Source organism: Mandrillus leucophaeus, unplaced genomic scaffold, assembly GCF_000951045.1.
Source record: "Mandrillus leucophaeus isolate KB7577 unplaced genomic scaffold, Mleu.le_1.0 Scaffold372, whole genome shotgun sequence".
Lineage (NCBI taxonomy): Eukaryota > Metazoa > Chordata > Mammalia > Primates > Cercopithecidae > Mandrillus > Mandrillus leucophaeus.
Window position 1 is genome coordinate 1739607 of NW_012103943.1, and position 5408 is coordinate 1745014.

General features: G+C 45.5%; 1 pseudogene across 1 annotated transcript; it reads right to left on the minus strand.

Moving 5' to 3' along the window:
* Nucleotides 1-2525: 2525 nt before the first annotated feature.
* Nucleotides 2526-3184, minus strand: LOC105546867 (annotated as a pseudogene). The gene has a single exon (XR_001007152.1). The product of XR_001007152.1 is annotated as a small ubiquitin-related modifier 2 pseudogene (transcript).
* Nucleotides 3185-5408: the final 2224 nt, after the last annotated feature.

A 5408-nucleotide genomic window follows, 5' to 3' on the forward strand; every position in this document is an offset into this window, starting at 1 on the left:
CAGGACAACTGTGAGATGTGGAAGGCAACTGAAAAAATAAATGTAAGACAGGTAAAATAAAAGCCTGGCTGCCTGCAGAAAGCCATGTGCCTGGTCCCTTGTTGTCAAAGAGGGAGGAGGTCTTCAGGCTTCGGAGAGGTATCAGAGGGGTAGCACTAGACAGAAATAGAACTGAGAAGGCAATCATTTCTCTATGTTTCAATCCAGTGTTCCTAAATGCTGTGTGAAACATACCATGCAGAACCCCCGCCCACCGCCCGCACCCCGAGTGTGGGAAGTACCACGCCAGGCTTTCCTGTTTCTCAGCTGCAAGGCCATTTCCCCAGGCCCTAGCGATATCTGCAGCTAGGCAAAGCCAGCCTCTTCAGTATTCCCCTCTCCCTGCTCCTCCACCTTACTTGATCTGGGACATTATTGTAGGAGCAAGGAAAGCCGCCGAGTCCTTTAATCTCCTGCATTATGGAGGGATACTTCTTAAAAATCTCGTCGTTTTCTTTCCATCTCTATTACCCATTTTAACGACTTAATTTGCCAAGTTCCTGTGAGCTGCCTATTGATAATTGATAGATTGTTCCTTCCTTTCCAATTTCCTCTGTTAGTTATCCCAGGAAGTTTATTTCTGCTTTGCATGTAACCCAATAGGTTGGCGAGTACCCGGCTGGTTTGTGGGCCTGTGTAAATTAATACTGTCCAGAAATGCCGAGCGAGACCAGCAGGCCCTCCGACCAGGAAGCTATCCGGTTGCTTCCTGGCAGGCTCCTCTTCATTGAAACGGCCTGCAGCGGAGGCACGGGGACTTCCCCTTGCTTTAATGGCTTTGAGTGGCCATCTGGGGGAGATCATTGATGCCAGGCCTGGCTCTTCCCTCAAGCCAGGAGGTTTTCTGTGGTCACATAGATCCCACCTCCACTCCAGTCCCACAACCTGGGCTTTTACAAGGTGGGGGTGGAGATTTCTAGCTACAGACATTCATTTTAAGAGATCTCAGTTTCTCAGCCTCATCCAGTTCCTCTTGCTTGTTTGCTTTTGGCTGTTGTTATTTGTTTTTCTTTCTCCTTTTGGGGTTTATCCAGGCAAGAAGCATTAACTATATAGAGAAGCGTCTCCAGTTGGGGATTTTGATTTGGGGCTGGATCACTTCTAGAAGTCGTGGGCGATTAATACTTTTCTTATGCTGTTCTGTTTGAGTATGAATTCCTTAGGGTGGGGTTGAAACGTAAATGTTTTATTCATTTTTGTGTTGTTAATTGTTGTGTTATTCTTCTGTGTTGTTCAATACGCATCAGTTGAATTAAGTCAGTGCTAAGGAGCAGGATAGAGATAAAATAACTTCAGACTATTTCTTTTTCTTTTTTTTCTTTTTTTTTTCTGAGACAGAGTCTCACTCTGTTGCCAGACTGGAGTGCAGTGGCACAATCTTGGCTCACTGCAACCTCCACCTCTCAGGTTCAAGCAGCTCTCCTGTCTCAGCCTCCCGAGTAGCTGGGACAACAGGTGTGCACCACCAAGTCCAACCAACTTTTATATTTTTAGTAGAGATGGGTTTCACCATGTTGGCCAGGCTGGTCTCCGACTCCTGACCTTGTGATCCGCCCACCTCGGCCTCCCAAAGTGCTGGGATTACAGGCGTAAGTGGGATTACAGGCGTAAGTCACCACACCCAGCCAGACTATTTCTATTGAAACTGCTGAGATAATCTTTTGAATCCAAAAGTAAGTACGATCATTGAGTCCATTGTAAGTATGATCTCCAGAGTTTCACTAATCAGTTGTTTGAAAATCTGGAGATCATACATACAATGTCAAAGTTGTAGCTTCTGTTGAGGAATTGGGAGAAAGAGCAACTCTTGGTCTACTTTCCTACAGAGAAACAGGTGAAAGTCCTGGGAAGGGGCCTCCTGGTCTTGCCTGGGGTCCACTCTCCTCCTGACCACAGCCTCAACAATGGGCAGTGTAAGACGATGGTCTTAGATGAATCACAGGTGTGTATTGCCTTTTGGGCCCTGTGGGTGACTGAGTTTTGGATCCCTGGCCTATGCAGCCCGAACGGCAGGGGCGGCACTCTCTTTGAGGGCACTTTGGATCTGGTCAGACAGTTGTCAGATTTCCATTTCAGTTTATTTTATTCTGTAGTGACATAATCATAGTCCCTGATACCTAACATGAAATAAAGGACATTCTTGGCCTTTTCATTCTACTTTTTTTTTTCATTTTAAACAAGAAGTTTATTTAAACAACAAGACACTTGACTTGAAGGGAAAACTATCTAGGATTCTTTTTTGTTTTAGAGTTATTTATCGCTACTTAAAGACAGATTGCCCCACATGTAACAGCTACATACAAAAAAGTTATAAAATCATCCTTGGTTTTATAATGATAAATGAAAAACATTAAAATTCTCCAGTTGAACAAGGTATGCAAGGATTTTTATTTATTTTATTTATTTTATTTATTTTTTAACAGTGAAAGCAAAATCACGTACTGGAATATAAAGATAAGAGCTGAACAAGCATGCCACTAATGGAAAAAGGGGATATTTTCACAGAATCAGTGTTTTCCTCCATCCTGTCTCCACCTGATGTCAATTAAAACATACCATTGGCTGTTTAGTTAAAAAAAAACACAATATGCTTGTGCACATACATATACCTGTTACTTTATGTATAATAAAGGAATGGGGAAGGGGGAAATGAAAGAATAGAGAAAACTGTAAGATGGTAGTCAGGATGTGGTGGAACCAAATTACAGTTTTCTAATTGAGAATGTAATCTTGGTCTTTAAAGAACAGAGTTCTGGAGTAAAGAAGCAGTTTCCCTTTTCAGTAGGCACCTCCCGCCTGCTGTTGGAACATATCAATTGTATCATCATCCGCCATTTCCAACTGTGCAGGTGTGTCTGTTCCATTGATTGGTTGCCCGTCGAATCGGAATCTGATCTGCCTCTCTGACAATCCCTGTCGTTCACAATAGGGTCTCATTAGTTTTCTAAGTGGTGTGTGCCTCTTAGTCTTAAACTGCACCACAGAAGCATCCTGCCCCGCCACCTTCAAATTAATATGATCATTGTTCTCAGTCTTGACTCCTTCCTTGGGCTTTTCGTCGGCCATGGCCAGCGCCGGAGTCTCCTCAGCTGCTGCTTCACTAAAGAGGTACCAGGTCCGCACCAAACGAGCCACAAGCAGCACCAGGAGCCTTCATTCTACATTTTATGCAGATAGGAACTATTCTCCACGTGCTAAAGTGTGGAAATCCTAAAATGAATTCCTTAGCACCTGTCTACTCCCATCGGAATGAGAGTATCATGAAGGCGGGACAGGGAGCTTGTCTGTAATTAACTGCTGCTCAGCCCCTTGCATCTAACACAGTATCTGGCTCATCAAAGAAGGCAGGAAGGGTTAGATGAGTGAATGGCATAATCTCTGTCCTCAAGGAACTCACCCTCTCTAAACATACCAATGCAATGTTCTGCAACAGGAGCTCTGAGAGGGAAGGAACAAGGGACTCTAGAAATTAAGGGAAGGGGTATCTGACCCAGCAGGGGGAAGGTCAGAGAAGTTTTTTTTTTTTTTTTTTTTTTTTTTGAGATGGATTCTCGCACTGTTGCCTGGGCTAGAGTGCAGTGGTGTGATCTCGGCTCACTGCAACCTCTGCCTCCCAGGTTCAAGCGATTCTCCTGCCTCAGCCTCCCTAGTAGCTGGGATTACAGGCATCTGCCACCACGCCCAGCTAATTTCTTGTATTTTTAGTAGAGACGGGGTTTCACCATGTTGGCCAGGCTGGTCTTGAACTCCTGACCTTGTAATTTGCCTGCCTTGGCCTCCCAAAGTGCTGGGATTACAGATGTGAGCCACCGCACCCGGTGAAGGTCAGAGAAGTTTTGAGAAGGATGCGGTGATATACGAGCAGGGACTTACATAGTGAATATAGTGGGTCAGCCTTCAAGGGAAAAAGTATTGAGAGGTGGAGGGAATAGAATGTGCAAAAATAGGAGAGCACGGAGCACAAACCTGGGCAAGGCTCCCTCACTAGACTGTGGGCTACCTCTTGCTCACTGTTTTCCCAGAGTCTACAGTAGTGATTGGCAAAAGCTAGACATTCAGTAATTCAGTAAGTGTTTGTTAAATGAGTACGTGGAGGAGTAAGGAATGAAGCTTTAGCTGTGATGTAGATATGGCATTGAATCAAGCGTGAATGCACTGGAATGCTGGGGTGAGGATGGAGAGGAAGGGATCTATCTGATAGTGGTTTGAAATTAGTGGAGACGGTAGAGATGGGTTGGTTGGGTGAGCGAGTATGAACAGGCTCTGGCTTTATCCTATCCTTAGGACCACATAGGCTCTGTAATGAGGATCTCAAAGAATCTCAAACTCAGCTCCTGGGGCCTTCCAGTGAAATCCCAGAAACATACCCACCTCTTCTGCGTTTTTCAGCAGAGCAAAAGGTTCTAGGCTATTTGGATTCAAAAGATTATGTCAGCCTTTCCCTGATTTAAGCCTATTAGCTCAAATTTAGAGGTTAGGTGCAAAGCGGTCAATCGGTATCTACTACGTTCTCTGGTGCATTTAGGGTCATGATTTTATATAATCTGCTCAGTTCTTAAGGTTGGGGGTGAGGGTGAGGGGCAGGAAACATTATTTCCTCTATTGAAATCCCCAACTCCATCTATCATTCAGTCAGTGAGTTGCACCAGGGCTGTGCCATGCCAGAAGGTTTTTCCATCACACTTATCACATCTCATGAGGCAGGTGCTATGAGCGCCGAGTGCCAGCCTCTGTTTACTCTAAAGGCTGAGATCTGAGTCCTTGTGTCTGCTCCCAACACCTGTCATGGTTCTACTGTCTTGCACTCTGTGAACTAACCCTATGCCACCCACAGTGCTTCTGGGGCCCTGAACTGCCCCAGAGGGGAGAGGTCCTTCAGGAGGACTATCCTTCCTTTTGTTCCATCATGGTAAACCTACCTTTCCCTGAATAACTTTGTCTACGGTTTGTTCCTTAGAAGCAGAGCCTGGGATAAGGATTCTTGTGCAAATAAATTATTGCGGAAGTACTCTGCCAGAAAATCTGGGAAGCAGCAGTGGAAGCAGGAGAGGGCAGGGGAAGAAGATAACTAAAATTGTGATTTCCAGAGAGCCCTGATCCCGGGAGGGACTCTGGAGCAGGAATTGCACTCCAGGGCTTATGCCATCCAAAGGCAAAGGAACTGGCTGTCAGTCCTGGCCACAGGAAAGTGCAAGGCCAGTGGGATGACTGGTGGGTGGTGAAACTCTGAGGCAGCTCTGGTCAGCCCAGGGCAACCCCCAGCCCAAGGCAATCCCTAGGAAAAGGAAGCAGATATCCTGCAAGGATATTGGGTGGGGCACTGACAGTATCTGCCACATACCCGCTGACCATCAAAGGCAGAGCTTTAA